Source organism: Rana temporaria, chromosome 1, assembly GCF_905171775.1.
Source record: "Rana temporaria chromosome 1, aRanTem1.1, whole genome shotgun sequence".
In the NCBI taxonomy this organism is placed as follows: domain Eukaryota; kingdom Metazoa; phylum Chordata; class Amphibia; order Anura; family Ranidae; genus Rana; species Rana temporaria.
Window position 1 is genome coordinate 74,535,768 of NC_053489.1, and position 19,337 is coordinate 74,555,104.

The following is a 19,337-nucleotide window of genomic DNA, read 5'->3' on the forward strand; positions in this document are numbered from 1 at the left end:
CCTCTCATGTTTGTGTCTTTGGTCACTGGGACTGAGCTACCTGTAGACTATTGATGGATGCTGCCCATCTGTCCTTCTCCGGCAGAGAATAGGAGGTATCTGATTATATGCTTATACAGCTATACATACCTGGTGACCACCATACTTTGATGATTTCCACACATTCATAATAAGTCAGGAATACCGACTGCCTCCTATTAACTGTCTATTTGCCAGCATTAGTCTATCAGGATATTTTCATATCCATTGCATGTCAGGGATATAGACTTTCCTTACTCAGCTGTTGTTTGCAAGTACCGGTGTCCTGGGCACCCAAGTCCCTGAGTAATGAAGCATTTCCATCATCGCTGTCTATGATTTCATGATGTGGATGGTTGGATTTCCCACTTGCTAGCCTCTGTTGTTCTTGCATATACATTTCTACACATATATCGTTGGAGCAACTATTGCCTATGTTGGCTTGCAGCTGTGATTGACTGGATTACTTCACTGCCAGTATTAACTACATAGTACATTTTCTTTTTTGGGTTATATCTGGACTTGCTACAGTTAGTTTAGTCTTAGCTCATTCATGTAGTGTTTATTTGGTATACGGTCTATTTGTTATCCACCTGGCTGGCTATCACTTTATACCTACTTGGCTCACAAGTTTAAGAGGTAGCTGTTTCCTGAGATTTTTGGTAGGTTGTTCCCTAGTTGTCATAGCCAATTGCCATTTAGGTCTTTGCACTTTTTCCAGTGTGGGATTGTACTGCAATTGGCATGTGTATCAGCTGTGACCGGTGGCCATTTTTAATGAGGAGCCTCTGAGTTATTTACTCTATCCATTGTGGTATTACTGGCTTTGTCCTTGGCTCTGTTCATTTGTGATGGCCGCTGACATAGTGCACCTACATTATCTGGCTGTGCTGGGGCTCTGGGGGAGCGGGATTTTTGGTTGGTGGGGGGTACCTCGGATTAGTGGGAGGGTTTGGGAGTGGCTGTGGGTGGATGTCTGGGGGATTTTAGGGGAACTGGATCAGGTCTGTATGCACCGGTCTTTCTTGATATTTCTTATGTTTTTTTTTTTATAAATTATGCTTGGACAGTAGCTGCTGTGGTGTTTATGCCTTTTTATTGTCTTCTTTTTTGGTACAATTGTTTTTGGCGACACCCACCCATTTACAGTGGGGATAGCACTGCCATGTGCTGAACTGGTTGGAACTCACTACCCCAAACTGCCTGACTATCTCATACTCTATCTACTGTAGTAGTGTGGTACCCCAAAAGTGTAGTGACTCAGAAGTCCTAACTGGACGGGTTGAGGGGCTCCAGGGAGCTTACAATTTACAGAGGAAACTGGCATTTCAGTTTCCTCATTATTTAATAATGTCCACTTTGGGACCTGGAGCTCCGGGGATTTCTTAGAGATCCACGTGGGATGAAATCCCCAGTCCTGGGTCCAGATTTTTAGATTTACCAGCACACTGACTGGTCAGGTGTGTGCTGGCCTATTTATAGACAACTGACCATGGTTTTGGGCTCCACCCTCCCGAGGAGTCCAGGCTTGGAAGGGAGAACTCAGAGGCCCAGATTCTCAAAGGCGTTACGACGACGCAACACCATTTGCGCCGTCGTAACTCCTCATCTGGCCCCGGGTATCTATGCGACTGATTCTTAGAATCAGTTACGCATAGATACCCATTAGATCTGACAGGCGTAAGGCTCTTACGCTGTCAGATCTAAAATGCAATTTTGTTTCCCGCCGCTAGGTGTCGCGGACGTCGTTTTCCCCGTCGCTTATGTAAATTAGCAAATTACGGCGATTCCCGAACGTACGCGCGCTCGACGCAGAGAATTTACATTGTTTCCGTAGCCTTTCCGACGCGTAAAGTTGCCCCTGCTATTATGAGGGGCAACCAATGTTAAGTATGGCCGTCGTTCCCGCGTCGAAATTTAAAAAAATTACGTTGTTTGCGTAAGACGTCCGTGAATGGCGCTGGACGCCATTTACGTTAACGTCTAAGCAAATGACGTTGGTGCGACGTCATTTAGCGCAATGCACGTCGGGTAATTTACCCGATGGAGCATGCGCAGTACGCTCGGCGCGGGAGCGCGCCTAATTTAAATGGTGCCCGCCCCATTTGAATTGGGCGGGCTTGCGCCGAGCGATTTAACGATACACCGCCGCAAGTTTACAGGTAAGTGTTCTGAGAATCAGGCTGTAAACCTGCGGCGGTGTAACGTAAATCACATACGTTACGCTGCCCAAGAGCAACGTAAATGTATGAGAATCTGGGCCAGAGAGTGCAGGTGTGCACTGAAGTAGCTAGAGAAGCTGGAGACTGCAGGTTGCACTTTGAAACCCAGAGACTCAAATCTGAGGTTGCTGAAAGGCGTCAGGAGGGCTTCATGCGGGAGCCTGAGCAGTGGTGCTGAAGAGAGCCAGGTGGCTTGGTATTTTCTTTTGCATGTGTGAGCCAGGAGGCTGAAGTTATTATTTTGTTTGGTCTTTTATTTTTGCCTTTTTAATAAAAATGGGCTACCATGCGCTTAAACATAGTACCTGGCTGGCGTGAATCACTTAAAAACTGCATATACCACGAGAGCTAACAACCCCCAACTTTACACTACTTTTAGACAATCCCAGAAAACCCTTCTCTTCAGAGAGGTCTACTCTGCCCCCACCTAACAACTGTACTTTTATTTTTCTCCATCACATTATCCCCCGCAGTTAATACCTTTTGTATCTGTTGACCCTCCCTCTTAGATTGTAAGCTCTAATGAGTAGGGCCCCATGATTTATATTGTATACAACTTAGTATTGCAATCATACTGTCCGTCTTTATGTTGTAAAGCACTGAGTAACCTGTTGGCACTATGTAAATCCTGTATAATAATAATAAAATGGAAACTCGACCGACTCTGTAACAGTGGAGTTATCTCAATTCAAGTTCAAAAAATGATGGCCAGAAGAATCTGCTACAGATGCCAGTTTAAACTGGCCGATCCTTCACCCCTGACTGAATGACTTTTTTTCCATTTAGATGCAGAATATGGCCAGATTTTGATATTTTGACCATATCTGGCAGATAATTGTTCCGCACCTTTTGATGCATTGGGGGTGGTGAAATAATGATCGAAGGCTAGTGTTTATATTTGGTATTTTTGTTTTAACTTATTTGAAACGGTTTCCATATTCTACAAATCATAGGATGGCATATATTAATATGAAGTTCTAAAAATATTTGTAAATGTTCTCCAGCACTAGCCATTACCATTTCAGGTTCTACATAGTTCTTCAGTCTTTGAAGAAATGTCTCTGTTCCAACTACAATGAAGGCTCTGGCAGCAACAGCCCATTATAAAGTGTTGCAACTGCAATACTTTGATTTCCATGTGTCTTTATAATTGCAGTGCCATAAAAAAAAGTCTTATTTATATTATACTTAATAGCTGTTTTTCTTGGTTACTTCAAGCACTAAAGCCTCATTTTTACACTAGATATTTTGTGTGATGTTCCAGACCTTTATCACGCCCCAGATTTTATCACCTTGATATTTATCTGTGTTCTTTTTTTTTTCATAGATATTGGTCTAAATAAGACAGCAAGTCTGCTAGACATGTGTATATATTTACTTGAATCCATTGCCAGTTTGTATATTTTTCTTTTTGAGTCTTAAACTGCTTGTCCTGAAAGGCTTATTTGGTCATGTTTTATCTAAATAAGTTAGCAAAACTCAGCAAGGATTGTAGCTATAAAGAAAAGAAATTGCCAATCTTAGTTCCAGATGACACTTCTCTGGCCTTCTCTGAATGGCCTTCCCTGAATATGGAGCGTTTTGTACATTTCTACGCTGGTTTAAAAAGTTCTGTCCTGTGTTGGAATTTCTATATTATACCTTGTGTTATCCTGCCAAAGTCTTATGACAGGTCATCCCCGCTGGAACTTTATCCATTTTTTGTAAATACTTAGGATACCTTTAAGGAAATTATGCATTGTGGGAATGCAAGTAGCAGGAGATATGGACTCCATTGACTCGTAGAGAAACAGACTACACTTCCCACAGTGCTCTGTGCTATTGGAACATGTGACACCTCTGCACAGACTTATGGGGGAGGTTACTTAAGGAAAGGGGTGGCTGTTTTTCGCTCTCTCGGGACCTGCGCTTCTCTCCTCTGCGGAGTTGCTAACAGAGCACAGCCGTGCTGTTAGGCCAGAAGTCTGGGCCTATCCACTGAGAGACCAGCTATCCAGACGGAAGCAAGACTCCAGCATCCGGCCCGTGTTCCTGAAGATTGAGGAGACTGCCCAGCTGACACTGAAACAGTGGAGTACCGCCGTCCGGGATCCTGTGTGCTATGGAGCAGTGCCTGTCAGCACGCCCCTTTCTGAGAGGAGAACTCAGGTGGATCGGCCTGTCGGGTGAGAGAGCACCTGCTCGGTTTCAGACTCTCGGTTTAACACCAACACCTAGTGCCATTTCCCAGGCCACAGACACTTGTTCGGCCTCTAGCCGGAACTTAGGGGCACATTTAACTGTTCTAGTGCTGCACAGAAGTGGTTGACGCTGACGAGCGGTCAATCCACCAACTTTCAACTACACTAGACATCTTGTTGCTTAGGCCCTTTTCCCCCGATTGCCACCTGTGGATTACAATTGTTAACGTGCACCCACCGGCCTCATTGGGGGTATTGACTGTTCTGAAGGACTTCCCGTTAGAGGGTGCTCGCGAGCATAGACTGCCTGCCATTAGATTAGATGAATGGTACCATTCATAGGTTAGTTCCTCACTGTTTACATAGATTGCAGATCCTTGCAAGGGCCCTTGCGGATCATATCAACCCTTTATTGGCTAGTTGTGTTTATGCTTGAATGTATGCTTGCCATTTTAAGTTCCATACAGCAAACCTATCTTTAATTTACATTCAAATATATTCATTGTGTGGAGTATACTTTTTTTTCCCTTAGACTGGAGGGACCGTCCATAACCGCAGGTAATTTCATTTCTATATTGCCACTGTATATTGCATGTTTGCTATTGTGACCCCAGCCCGGCAGGGGTCACAATATCTCATTCTCCAGACTTCTGATGTGTCAAGGGAGGGCTCGAGCTATTTAAATAGGGATGAGTTAAACCGAAGGAGAGTAGATCCCAAATCAACCAGCGGCTCCTTCGGGGGTAGCGCTACACTACAATATGTTATTGTGTTTGTAATGTTATGTTATGTTATGTTATGTACGATAAAGTTGTGTTCTTTTGTGTAGTCAATTGCTCTGTAATGCTGCTCCTGGTGCACAAGTTAATTTGTTCTCTCTTGTTCATTTATGTGGATTAGGTTTAGGAACAAATAGATGCAATACAAGGGTTCCATGAGCTGCCAAGTTAACCTTTGGGGTTGTGTGAATCAAAGTATAAGTGTCTACCAATGTTATATCAACCAGCAAAGAAGGAAGCTGGGGGAGTTAGCATAGATCACGGATGTCCCTGGTAGTGAAGGAATCAGTGTGCTTGGGTCCCTTACCTGGCAATGAGCACCCTGCAACTTGGGTATGACTGTGCTACGGGGTGTCCTAGGAAATTGGCCCGGGAGTCATGGAAAAGAGAGAGAGAAAAACCATGAGGATTAAGGCTCCATGCACCATTTTTTTAAGTGGGGACGTGTCAGGACAAGTCTGATTATTGGAGGAGAGCATACTGAGTTCCCAGCATAGCTAGAGAACTGTCCATGATGTGCTCTCCTGATTAGTGTGGTCAGTTTTTAATAGGAAAGCAGAGGTACTAGCAGGAACACCAGGGATTTTACACAAAAGAAGCAATACAAAGAGCACAGGATACTTTATCATACAAGTACATGGTACAGCAGGCACATATCAGGAATATGAAGTGTTTGGGTAACTTACACCTTAAGCACAGTGTTGTGCTTCCTACAGTACACAGCAATGTAATGCTACATGAAAAATAGAAGTGGATACACTGAAGTGAAAGGGGTTAAGTATGTCCAGCAGTGTCACTGGTAGAAGTGACATTTAATGGCTGGTTGAGTCCAGCTGCAGGATCATTACAAAGAAGAACAAACAGGGATAGAAGAATGATGATGTCCATATGAAAGAAGTGTCATGCATAAGTTGAGTGGTGCCTTAACACGACTTTATGTGTTTTTTGACAAATACCTCTGTCAACCTATAGGGGCATGAGTGTACACTTCTCCGTGTCCTCACCTGAACCTGCTTGCATCTAGATATTGATCTATTATGGCAAATTATAAGACATGAACTGCAGTTATAAATACCATCCCAACATTTTCAGAGGCAACATTGGAAGATCTATGATCCTTAAAGCGAAGTTCCGCCGAGTTTTTTTTTAAGTCAGCAGCTACAAATACTGCAGCTGCTGACTTTTAATACATGGACACTTACCTGTCCAGGGCACCCACGATGTCGGCTCCCAAAGCCGATCTGTCCCTCGACTCCTGGGTGGAGGCGCTGCCATCTTCGGTAAGGGAATCAGGAAGTGAAGCCTTGTGGCTTCACTTCCTGGTTCCCTTCTGTGCATGCGCGAGTTGTTCTGCGCGATCCCACTGGTCCCTGCTGTCTTTTGGGTCCTGTGTGTCTCCCAGAAGACATCGGTGGGACGGAGGAGGGGCCGGACATGGCGTAGATCGCAGCGGCTACTGTGGCAATCTATGCCCGGAAGTGAGAGCAAATACCTGGATTACACAGGCATCTGCTCCCCCCTTACCCATTAAAGGTGCCAAATGTGACACCCGAGGGGGGGGGATCCGAAAAAGCAGAAGTTCAATTTTTGGGTGGAACTCCGCTTTAAATAGTTACATAGGTAATCTGAATGAAAAAAAAGACACTGATCAATGCAGTTCAATAAACATAGGAAAAAAAGCACGCAAACCTCCATATACAGTACACTATCCTATGCCCACAGATGATCCAGAGGAATGAAAAAAAAAAACATTAAAGCATGATCCAATTTGCCTCAGCGAGGGAACAAAATAATTCCTAATCCCCGAGAGGCAATAGGATATTCCTTGGATCAACTTTACCTGAAAATGTTAGTATCTAGTTATATTATGTGCATTTAGGAAATAATCCAGGCCTTTTTTTAACCACTTAAGCCCCGGACCAATATGCAGCCTAAAGACCCAAGGTGTTTTTACAGTTCGGGACTGCGTCGCTTTAACAGACAATTGCGCGGTCGTGCGACGTGGCTCCCAAACAAAATTGGCGTCCTTTTTTCCCCACAAATAGAGCTTTCTTTGGTGGTATTTGATCACATCTGCGGTTTTTTGTTTTTGCGCTATAAACAAAAATAGAGCGACAATTTTGAAAAAAAAGCAATATTTTTTACTTTTTGCTGTAATAAATATCCCCCAAAAACATATATAAAAACATTTTTTTTCCTCAGTTTAGGCCGATACGTTTTCTTCTACCTATTTTTAGTAAAAAAAATCGCAATAAGCGTTTATCGATTGGTTTGCGCAAAATTTATAGTGTTTACAAAATAGGGGATAGTTTTATTGCATTTTTATTTTTTTATTTTTTTTTACTACTAATGGCGGCGATCAGCAATTTTTTTCGTGACTGCGACATTATGGCGGACACTTCGGACAATTTTGACACATTTTTGGGACCATTGTCATTTTCACAGCAAAAAATGCATTTAAATTGCATTCTTTATTGTGAAAATGACAGTTGCAGTTTGGGAGTTAACCACAGGTGGCGCTGTAGGAGTTAGGGTGCACCTAGTATGTGTTTACAACTGTTTGGGGGTGTGGCTGTAGGAATGACGTCATCGATCGTGTCTTCCCTATAAAGGGAATGACGCGATCGATGCGCCGCCATAGTGAAGGACGGGGAAGCCGTGTTTACACACGGCTCTCCTCGTTCTTCAGCTCCGGGGAGCGATCGCGACGGAGCGGCTATAAACAAATAGCCGCGCCGTGGTCCCGGATCGCTCCCCGAGCGGACCCGACCTCCGCATGTAGCGGGGGGGGTCCCGATCGGACCCCCCACCCGCTAATAGGCGAGGACGTACGTGTACGCCCATGTGCCTGTACGTGCCATATTGTGGACGTATATGTACATGCGGGGGTCGGGAACTGGTTAAAATAATCTGATCCTGCTTCTACCAAATCAGTAGGTATTTCCAGCACTTCACTGCCATCACATGTAAACCCCACAGCATCACAGTTGTGTGGATCTAAATTACTAGAATCTGTTCCGTCTGAAGTTATAGTGTTGCTGTTCTCGTTATTGCTATCTGACCTCATAAGACTTTCAAAGTCAGTTTTATTAAAAGGGGAGTAACAACAGATTATAGTACTCTGTAGCAAATTTTAGACTGTCCTAATATACGTGTTAGCATTTCAGAGAGTTAACTTTTAACCTTAATTTAACCCTGCCTTAGTACTCTTCAGCCCTGATGCAAGCAGTGAGGTGGTACTTCAAAATGTCTTGGGTGTCTAAGATCCCTTTCACATAAGCGAACCAAACGGGCCCACCTGTCAGTACTTTAGGTGGACCTGATTGGCCATCCATTGTCCTCTATGAAGTGGCTGATGTCAATAGACATGTGTCCATTGACACCTGCCAACATTCGAGCCAATCAGATCCATCAAAAACCAAGGATGGGGGATCCGTTTCCCATCCGTCTGGCAGATCAGATCGGATGACTGTCGGATGTAAATCAACAGTCGGTCTGTTTACATCCGACAGCACATAGAGAAAAGCAGGCTGTGCCCGTGTCCGCTCTGCATAAGTGGAGCGGACACGAACCTGTCATTCATCTGCTCAGAGTCCACCCATGCAAAAGAGCTCTAAGGGCAATAAATCTACACTGTGTGGGTATGGAGGGATAGGGAAATAACCAAAAAACAATAAACAATGAAAAAACTAAACAGTGATCAAATAAGTCCCACCAAATGGGCGGGGTGAACTCTACAAGCAGTGTGCAATCTGAACTGTGAAGGTGGGTGATCTGGAAAAAGTTAACACTATGCAGCAAAATCCTTATAAGGATGAAGTCATGTGACATGACGCCACGCGTAGGGACAGGAAGTACCAGACCTCACACACTCTGAAGGGAGAGATATGAGCTCGCTGCTCGTTTTGTGTGGATATTTCTGAAATTTTAAATGTGAGTTTTTTATATGTTTTTATATTAAATACCTTTTGAAGCGGAGCTGTACTATGTGCCTTCTGCTCTCTTTGCCCATCTATACCTGCTGAGCATTTAGTGCCAGTATCCGTGGATGTTTAGGTGGAGGCCAAAGAGAGAAGATCAGCATACAATCAAGATCACAGACTGTGTCGCACAAACTCACAGTTCGTAGGAGATAGGCCCACTGCTCACGGCCTCCATGTGAGTGCATGTGCATGTGATTGATCGTTTTTTAGACCCTTGCTTCCAGTATTATGCCATATCTTTTTCTTGTTTCTTCCAATATGGTCATTTAATATGGAGACTACATCTAGCCCTCATCCTGCTGGGTCTTTGAGTACACCCTGAGTGGTATCCAGGCTATCCGTGCTATGGCCTTGAGGTGAGCATTCCATACCACTAGAGGTGTGCGCACTGAAGCTTGCCTTTCTCTGAAATATTGGATTTCCTGGTTTCTCATCACTTATTACTCACAACTATCAAGGACTGCACCTTTAAATATATGCTTTTTGGATGCGAGATTTGTATTTGCACTTGATTTCACTGGATTTTTACCCTTTATTATGTGTTGGGATCACTTACCTTTGGTCTTTAGTACCAATCCTGGACATTTATTTTGATAACTGTACTTCCATGTTTATTTTATTTCCTTATAAGGATTTTGCTGCATAGTGTTAACCTTTTCCAGATCACCCACCTTCACAGTTCAGATTGCACACTGCTTGTAGAGTTCACCCGCCCATTTGGTGGGACTTATTTGATCACTGTTTAGTTTTTTTTAGTTTTTTTTTATTGTTTATTGTTTTTTGGTTGTTGCCCTATCCCTCCATACCCACACAGCGCAGTTATTATCACTCATTTCATTTGTTTTCATTTTTGGCTGGGACCAATTTCAGGTAACTGCAGCAGTGCCCCCTAGGTTTAGAATATCGATACCGCGAGAGCCCTTCCATTGCAATAAATCTACACTGCAAAGACAGCAAAACAACATAAATAAAGCAAGGAGGATCTGTGGCGAGCGATCCTAATGAATTCTCAAATTATGTCAGCTCTTCTAGACTGCAGATTTCACAGTCTACTTTGCCCCAGCAGGCTTCCTAATAGGGCCCCCTTCCCACCATCAGGCACCATGGCAGCCCAATGGCTATCTGTGGCTATAATTAAATTACTGAACCCTTCTTTTCCATTATGTAAAGCAACATAAAACAAACCCATTGGTAGTGCCCAGTCAATCACATGTATAGTTTGTACTCTTTAATGCTGGCTTTCTTAACAAGGGATCAATACAACGAAGGATTCCTCGAGATTTTGCTAGGGGTTCCTTGAGCAAGGAGACATTTCTAGCACTCAAATAAGTTGCCACTGAAACTAATGATGTTTTTAGCTATGTTTAAGAGGAAGATTAATCTATTTATTGGGTAATTATAATTCTGGATTTTTTACATGCTTTTGTGGAAAATAAAAGAACCCTTTGTGTCCATTCACTCCATTGCAGTGCATTTGGGAATATGTGTTAATTCGTCTTGTATTGAAGGCCGCTATATTAATTATAATGGGATACCTAATGCACACAAAAATGCATATAACATTTCTGGAAGTATATACAGTGCCTTGAAAAAGTATACACACCCCTTGATATTTTTCACATTGTGTCAAGTTACAACCAAAAACGTAAATGTATTTTATTTGGATTGTATGTGATAGACCAACACAAAGTGGCACATAATTGTGGAGTGGAAAGAAAATGATAAATGGTTTTCAACTTTTTTTTACAAATAAATATCTGAAAAGTGTGGCGTGCATTTGTATTCAGACCCCCTGAATCAATACTTTGTAGAACCTCCTTTTGCTGCAATTACAGCTTCATGTCTTTCTGGGGATGTCTCTACCAGCTTTGCACATCTAGAGAGTGACATTTTGACCGCTCTTCTTTGCAAAATAGCTCAAGCTCTGTCAGATTGGATGTTGAGCGTCTGTAAACAGCAATTTTCAAGTCTTTCCACAGATTCTCAAGTGGATTTAGGTCTTGACTTTGACTGGGCCATTCGAATGCCGCGTACACACCATCACTTTATGGATGGAAAAAAACAAAATTTTCTGTGAAGTAAAAAACGACGTTTTTGAAACTTCAATTTTCAAAAACGAAATTGCCTACACACCATCGTTTTTTAACAATGCTCTAGCAAAGTGAGGTTACGTTCACCACTTTTTTCTATTGAAGCTCGCTTCTTAACTAGCTTCTGGGCATGCGCTGATTTTAAAAAAAGTCGTTTTAAACGTGTTTTTTTGCTACACATGGTGAATTTTTGTGAAACAAAAAACGACGTTTTGAAAAACGACACAAAAAATTGAAGCATGCTTCAATTTTTTTTTGTAGTTTTTCACAAGACATAAAACGACGTTTTCCCCCACACACGGTCATTTAAATTGACGTTTTTAAAAACGTTGTTTTTTTTCATCACATAAAGTGATGGTGTGTACGCGGCATTACACATGAATAAGCTTTAGGCTGGATTCACACTTGTGTGGTGTGGATTTCAGTTCTCTTATCTCTGCAGAGAGATAAGAGAACTGTTCAGCAGATCATCTCCATTTTAGCTGCGAATTTGGAGACCTGGGAGAGGGGAGGGGGAGGGGTGAAGTGTATTGAGGTGAATGAGAGAAATCCTGAAGAGAAATGAACACATCTGCAAATCAGATGTGTGCCCATAGAAGATAATGGGCCTGATTTCACACCTGAGCCGCACCGCAATGCCTAGAAAACGCACACATTTTTTCGGCAATGAGCAGTGTGAATGTATCGCGCATATGTGAACCAGCCTCATTTAAAACAATGTATTTAGAAATGTTCTGCGAATTGGATGCGGTTTAAGCCACACTCAATTCACATAGGTGTGAACCCAGCCTTAATCTAAAACATTCTATTATAGCTCTGGCTGTATGTTTAGGATCATTGTCCTGCTGGAAGGTGAACCTCCGCCCCAGTCTCAAGTCTTTTGCAGACTCTAACAGGTTTTCTTCTAAGATTGCCCTGTATTTGGCTCCATCCATCTTCCCATCAACTCTGACCAGCTTCCCTGTCCCTGCTGAAGAAAAGCATCCCCACAACATGATGCTGCCACCACAATGTTTCACAGTAGGGATGGTGTTTTCAGGGTGATGTGCAGTGTTAGTTTTCCACCACACATAGCGTTTTGCTTTTAGGCCAAATTTTCATCTCATCTGACCAGAGCACCTTCTTCCACATGTTTGCTGTGTCCCCCATATGGCTTCTCGCAAACTGCAAACGGGACTTCTTATTGCTTTCTTTCAACAATGGCTTTCTTCTTGCTACGTTTCCATTAAGGCCAGATTTGTGGAGTGCAGGACTAATAGTTGTCCTGGGGACAGATTCTCCCACCTGAGTAGTGGATTCCTGAAGCTCCTTCAGAGTTACTATGGGCTTCTTGGCTGCGTCTCTGATTAATGCTCTCCTTGCCCGGCCTGTCAGTTTATGTGGACGTCCATGTCTTGGTAGGTTTGCAGTTGTACCATACTCTTTCCATTTTCGAATGATGGATTGAACAGTACTCCATGAGATGTTCAAAGCTTGGGATATTTTTTTATAACCTAACCACAACTTTATCCCTGACCTGTCTGGTGTGTTCCTTGGCCTTCATGATGCTGTTTGTTCAATAAGATTCTCTAACCAACCTCTGAGGGCTTCATAGAACCGCCGTATTCATGCTGAGATTACATTACACACAGGTGGACTCTATTTTCTAGTTAAGAGACTTCTGAAGGCACATGGTTCCACTAGATTTTAGTTAGGGGTATCAGAGTAAAGGGGGCTGAATATACATACACGCCACACTTTTCACATATTTATTTGTAAAAAAATGTGACAACCATTTATCATTTTCCTTTTTCACATGACTGCATACTTGAATAAAAAAGTAACTAGATCTTCACTCTTTTTCACAAATTTTCACTGGTCAGTCCTAATTGTGGACCAACAAAGGGGTTGGGATTTGTAAATATGCACAGGAAAAGTGCAGGTGTAGATATACAGTATTGGAGAAGGGATTGTAAAGGGATAATGTGAGACTTGACATTTGCTGAATGATATGCGGAAAACTCATGAAAAATGTCCATATATATTTTATATTACTGACCCTTTAAGGGTCCTCACAGTAAAGGGGCATAACACACAGGCTTGCAAAACACTACAATCTGCCATGAATTTTCTGTAGACAGGGCCTCAGTCTCCCTTTAATCCCTGCACATTCCTTGAATCAGCAGAGGAAGCTACAGCATGTGGGGTGGCATTCTTAAGCTCTTATGAATCAAGTCCAATGTTTTTCTTTATCTTCTAATTCATGATCTTTCCCTTGCCTTAGAGAATATCATATTTCCTTCACATTTCAGTCCTCCAGCACTGTCAGCATTGTGCACACTAGTGTTTCATCAGTCAACTGAGTTTATTAGAGATAAATACATACAGTCCATCAGAAACATGTATTTCAGTCTGACATGTTATGCAGAACCTTGATGGTGCTTCATTGATGCCCTTAAAACAAATCATATGTAGTACATATGTGAGAAAATGCAAAACAATATTTTGACTCTGAAAAAAAAAATAACAGTGGAATCAAGTATTAAAGGAAAGTTTGGAGCATGTTTTCCTGTACAGTTATAACAGGAGCCAAGCCAGATAACAGCAAAGCTATAGGGTACCTGAGGGGTCTATAATTAGCTGACTCTATTCCCTGCTCAAGGTGACCGACAAGGATAGGCAACACAGCTAAACACAGGCCAGGTCAATGCTAGTTGGCTGTTCTCTTTCTTTCCCTGTCCCTTAGTCCTCAATAATATTTCTGAGGGATTGTTCCATTGGTCTCTGACCCCAGTCCCCCAATTCATCAAAAAACATCACACAGTCTTCAAACAATGTCTAGCTTATTATCAGCTGTCTGTGCTTTCTGCCAGTTTCCCAGATAGGTTCCCAAAGGCATTCACTGGCCCCTCTAGGCCTCTAGTTCTTTTCCTATTGGGATGGAGAATGTAGACCATACACAGGGGAGCACATTCAATGTTACCAATACTTGAAGTTATTACTAAGTTAAAGCGGAGGTTTACCCTGAAAAACACCTATATACCATTACATCCAGCATACTTCCGACATCTACAGTATGCTGTTTTTTTTTCGCCGTACATACCGTTTTATTGTTATTTTCCCCCCGGCTTCCGGGTTCTGGCTCCCGCGGGAGTGGGCGTTCCTATTCCGAGGTTAGATGATTGACGTCTGGTGAAAAACTTCCCCTGGCGCATAAGGTGCGTCACAAGTTTTCCGTAAGTAGCCGAACTATATGGCGCCTGCGCAGTCAGCTCTACATGGCGGGCGCAGGCGCCGTATAGAGCCGACTCGCAGGTCGGCTACTTACGGAAAACTGGTGACGTGCCTTATGCGCCAGGGGAAGTTTTTCACCAGACGTCAATCATCTAACCTCTGAATAGGAACGCCCACTCCCGTGGGAGCCAGAACCCAGAAGCCGGGGGGAAAATAACAATAAAATGGTATGTACGGAAAAAAAAAACAGCATACTGTAGATGTCGGAAAGTATGCTGGATGTAATGGTATATAATTGTTTTATGGTGAACCTCCGCTTTAACAGTAATACAAGTCTTTCATATACAAGTGATGAAACCTCTGGTTAAATGTCATCTTTTCCAAGGCTTACCACTTTTAGGTCACTGTCACTTGCACACGTTGCAGGAGACTACAGCCTAAAAAGCATTGGAAGAATATTCTTTAGTACTCCTCTAGGCCCACTCTACTCTGCTATAGTAAGGCTAGCAATATATGGGTAGGGTTTTCTCAAAAATGGCAGAAGAGGAGACATCTGGGCCCACTTGAATGTGCTAAAGCTGCCGGTTATCCTGCCACTCACTAAGGGAGAGACGGTACATGAGTGCTAACCACTTCCTTTTCTTATTTTCAATTAGAAGAGTGGAAGATTGCCTGGGTCCTACAGAAACTTCCTAATAAGTTGGAAAACACCTGTCAGAGAGAGCAAGCAGGACAGAATTGGCTTCCTAAGTTAAAGGAGTTGTAAAGGAATTTTTTTTTTTTGCTGAAATGACTGTTTACAGAGTATGGAGACATAATAGTTAACTGATTCCTTTTAAAATTGATTAACAATAGATAAAAATCAATCACATAATGTACCTCTAGTTTCGTTTTTGCATCTAGTTTCGTTTTTGCATGTTATCCTGCCTCTGCGCTAGACAGAGCCATAGAGCAGTGATGGTTTGGAAAATGAAACTAGAATCTCCCAGTACTGTGGTCATCAGGAAACAGACAACCAGGAAATGTCCAGAACAGAGAAGGATTACAGCAACATCAGAGCAAAAACGAACAATGAGGACATGAAACCAGGACTGCAGTAAGGTAAAGGAAGCTATTTAGCTAAAAAAAAATCTTTAAGTGACCCTTTAAGTTCTATCTAACAATTTCAATAGTCAGTTAAATGAGTATATGATCAGGCTATTTAGAGCTAACCTATATGTTAGCTGTAAATAGATATAAGCAAGCTGCCCTTGCTTATATCTTTTTCACTTTAAATGGCTCAATAAGCGTGCTTTCCTGAACAACTGCCTGAACAGTAAGTCCCCTACATATGAACCTTTAAGTTGTAAACTTTAAAAGATGCGAACATGTGTTTGCATCGTTTTTTTTTTTTCGTTCATCCCAGCAAGCTAAATGAAAAAAAAAAACTGACAGATTCCTGTACCAACACAAGCAATGAGCCATGAATAAGCACTAGTCCAGTGCGAAACGCGTCGGCTGTTCCCCTGTTCCATTGCTGTTACCTTGTGATGTGATGTACCTGCTGTTCGTTTAAATAAAAGACAAACTTCATGGTCATCGGAGTGCGGCTATCCATTCTTCTCCTCACATCCCAAACACAAGCAATGTTGGTGCAACGATCTCCCCAGCTGTGTTATTGTGTTTTGACAGGGGAACTCCCCCTGCCAGAACATACTGAGCAGCGCTCACAACCTTTGTCTGCAACACTGATGGACTTACAAACGAGTACCGGGAAGGGAACTCGTTCGTAAGTAGGGGACTTACTGTATATGTTAAATATAGATGTGGCATGTTTACTTGCCAAATGGTTGGTAGTTCTGTTCAGCCAATCTTAATATCCAGGTCAGTGACTTCACTTTTCTTCACTGCAATTAAGTAATATGGTTTGGTCACAGACCCACCCCCAGCCTATATGGGTAAGGGGCATCAAAAGCCAAAAAGTAGTTGGTATTGTGATGGATTTGAGTGCTTAAAGAGAGCCTGCTATTTGACCATTCTATTTCAACAGCAATCGTCCCTTATGATTATATGTGTATTTAACATATTTTATGCTTATTAGCTACCTAAAAGCCTGTCTTGTGTAGACATTGAAAAGGCACAGGGAAGATGTTGGTCGCCACCATTTCGGTGGCGATGTCAGCAGCCCCAGCAGTCTGAGATCTGTCACTCAACTGATGCTCAATTTTATTTTGCTTAGCTCCACCCTGGGCAGAAACATAAAGGTTATGTAAAGATGGTGAGGGGATAGGACAAAGATGCTGGGCTAGCACACACAGTAATTAGACAATGTTATAAAGAAAAGAAAGAGGGTGAACTATGGCTGCGCTAAGGAATTAACTTTTTCTGGTGTAGTCAAATTCTTTGACAGGTTCAAAGGCACATTTCAAGTAAATAAAAAATCATTTATTGTAAAGGAAAACCCCAGAAAATAAGCATTTTAAATACTTAATATTTCTATGATTTTACCTGCAATTTGTTAGGAGACATTGTACCAAAAAATGGGTGCACTTAATGTAAACCTGCTCCCAAAGAAATGTGAGGGACACAATGGCTGGAGTATTCTGAATTTGCTAGTTGCTTGGACATTATGCTTATCCAATGGCTTTGATACTTTCCAAGCCATATGCACAGAGGGCCAGATTCACAAAAGAGATACGACGGCGTATCTCTGAGATACGATTGTCGTATCTATGCGCCTGATTCATAGAATCAAGTTACGCATAGATAGCCCTAAGATCCGACAGGTGTAAGTGACTTACACCGTCGGATCTTAGGCTGCAATTCTAGGCCGGCTGCTAGGTGGCGATTCCATTGCAGTTGGCGTAGAATATGCGAATGACTAGTTACGCCGATTCACGAACGTCCGATTTGCCTGTCACTCTAAATGTACGTCGTTTCCGTAGAGATACGCCGCGTAAAACTAAAGCTGCCCTCTAGGTGGTCTAGCCAATGTTAAGTATGGCCGTCGTTCCTGCGTCGAAATTTGAAATTTCACGTCGTTTGCGTAAGTCGTCCGTGAATGGCGCTGGACGCCATTTACGTTAACGTCGAAACCAATGACGTCCTTGCGACGTCATTTAGCGCAATGCACGTCGGGGTAATTCTAGGGACGGAGCATGCGCAGTACGTTCGGCGCGGGAACGCGCCTAATTTAAATGGTCCCCGCCCCATTTGAATTAGGCGGGCTTGCGCCGGGCGTATTTACGCTACGCCGCCGCAAGTTTACAGGCAAATGCTTTGTGAATCAAGCACTTACGCTGTAAACTTGCAGCGGTGTAACATAAATGGGATACGTTACACCTCCGCAGCGTAACACATTTCTGGCCCAGAGATCCTACAGATCAGGAAAGTCAGAAACTCTTATCAACATACTTGTTCAAGGTCAACATTTTATATATACAGTATATGGGCAAAAGTTGTAGGCAGGTGTAAAGAAATTATGTAAAGTATAAACTCTTTTAAAAATATATATTTTAATTGTTTATTTTTATCAATTTACAAAATGCAAAGTGAGCAAACAGAAGAAAAATCTAAATCAAATCAATATTTGGTGTGACTACCCTTTGGCTTCAAACCAGTATCTTTTCTTACACTTGCACAAAGTCAGGAATTTTTTAAGAATTGTTTAGGTGTATAATTAACCAATTATACCAAGCAGGTGCTCGTGATCCTCAATTTCATATGTAGGTTGAAACGCAGTCATTAAAGTAAAACTAAAGGCAAAACTTTTTTTTTTCTTAGAGTGCAGAGGAATTAGAATGCATCTCAGGTTTTTATTGCTGTCTGTGTCCCTGTTAGGGAGATTGACCCTCTCTATTTGTCCCATTTACGATAATCAAGTGGAAGTAAAAAAAATATGACATTTTGGGTTGTCTCCAGAAAAGCAATAAAGGGGAAATCTTTCAATAAGGACACTGGTTCTGGTGACCTGGGGGTCCCCAAGGGATTCCCTTTTTGCGGGGATTTGCTCTCACTTCCTGTTTGGCTATGGGACAGGAAGTGAAGGGAAATCTCCAGAATGGGACACAGATATTGAAAAAAAATCTATCAAATCTCTTGTTCTACTTTAACTGAAATAGAAACAGCAGTGTAGAAGACCTAAAAAAAGGCAGTTTATTCACAAAGGGCTGGAAAGTGGTACAATAATGTCTGCAGGCAACAGTGAAACATGGTGGAGGTTACTTGCAAGTTTGGGACTGCATTTCAGCAAATGGAGTTGGAGATTTAGTCAGGATCAATGGTGTACACAATGCTGAGAAATACAGGTAGATAATTATCCATCATGCCATACCATCAGGGAGGTGTTTGATTGACCCCAAATTTATTCTGCAGCATCTGATCTCAACATCCTCTAGTCTGTCTGTGTATGGTTCTCCAAAATGATTGGAACAACCTACCTGCCAAGTTCCTTCAAAAACTGTGTGCATGCACCTAGAAGAATTGATGCTGTTTTAAAGGCAAAGGGTGGTCACACCAAATATTGATTTGATTTCTCTTCTGTTCATTTATTTTCCATTTTGTTAATTGATACATAAACTATTATTACTTCTATTTCTGAAAGCATTCTTAATTTACAGCATTTTTCACACCTGCCTAATACGTTTGCACAGTAATATATACAGTGCATTGAGAAAGTAGTCACAGCGCTTCACTTTTTCCACATTTTGTTATGTTACAGCCTTTTTCCAAAAAGCATTCAAGTCATTATTCTGTTTAAAATTCTACAAACAATACCCCATAATGATAACATGAAAGATGTTTGTTTGAAATATGAACACAAGTATTCACAGCCTTTGCTCAAAACTTCGTTGAAGTGCCTTTGGCACCAATT